This window comes from Benincasa hispida, chromosome 5 (genome assembly GCF_027475165.1).
Source record: "Benincasa hispida cultivar pf3 chromosome 5, pf3_genome.v1.1, whole genome shotgun sequence".
NCBI lineage: Eukaryota > Viridiplantae > Streptophyta > Magnoliopsida > Cucurbitales > Cucurbitaceae > Benincasa > Benincasa hispida.
The window spans coordinates 31,508,689-31,509,460 of record NC_143482.1 but is presented as its reverse complement, the minus strand read 5'-3'; the positions used below and the strand labels follow the sequence as shown (position 1 = coordinate 31,509,460).

General features: G+C 42.9%; 1 non-coding gene across 1 annotated transcript; it reads left to right on the top strand.

Moving 5' to 3' along the window:
* Positions 1-403: 403 nt before the first annotated feature.
* LOC150036037 (small nucleolar RNA R71) lies at positions 404-507 on the top strand. Its single transcript, XR_016529913.1, has one exon. It is a non-coding gene; the product is annotated as a small nucleolar RNA R71 (small nucleolar RNA).
* Positions 508-772: the final 265 nt, after the last annotated feature.

The following is a 772-nucleotide window of genomic DNA, read 5'->3' as shown; positions in this document are numbered from 1 at the left end:
CTTCCCATCCAAGGTTGTGGGTAGTCATTATAGGAGTGTGGTTCTCCACAGCCCACACAACTAGCCATGTGCTGCATGAATTCGTCCACTTGATACACCTTTTGGGTGCGAGTTGCATTCCTAGTGAGAGAGTTTGCAATAGGTTTGTCATTGCAACCACTTGTGTAGAAAGCGTGGCTATTGCGTTTGAATCAATACTATTCATGTTTTGAGAACGCCTCCTACTATCTGTTCTGGCATTATAAGTATCATCCACCCATTCCATATGGCGATGCAATAAAAAATCTCCTTAGCTTCATTATATGACTTATACATTATGCCGCCAGCTACGGCTGCATCAGCTGCCATATGGGCAGCTCTATTTAGCCCCCCGTAAAAATTTTCCATTTGAACAGTTAAAGGTATTCTATGGTTAGGATAATTCTTGAACAATCCCTTGAATCTTTCCCATGCAGCACTAAAGGTCTCAAATTCTCCTTGTTCAAAGTTCATAATCTCGCTACGCTTCCTTGCGTTAGTGATGGAAGGGAGGTACTTTTACATGAACTTTTCCACTAGCTGTTCCCACGTTGTTATCTCGCCAGGTTCCAAGGATCTTGCCCATTGTTTGGCATCATCACGGAGAGAGAAGGGGAATATGGACAGTTTGATGGCCTCCGGTGTGATTCCAGGAATAAAAAATGAGTTGCATGTTTCTACGAAGCGTTTCATATGAGCATGTGGATCTTGGCTACAAGCGCCTCCAAATTGACCTATTGTTTAAATCATCTAG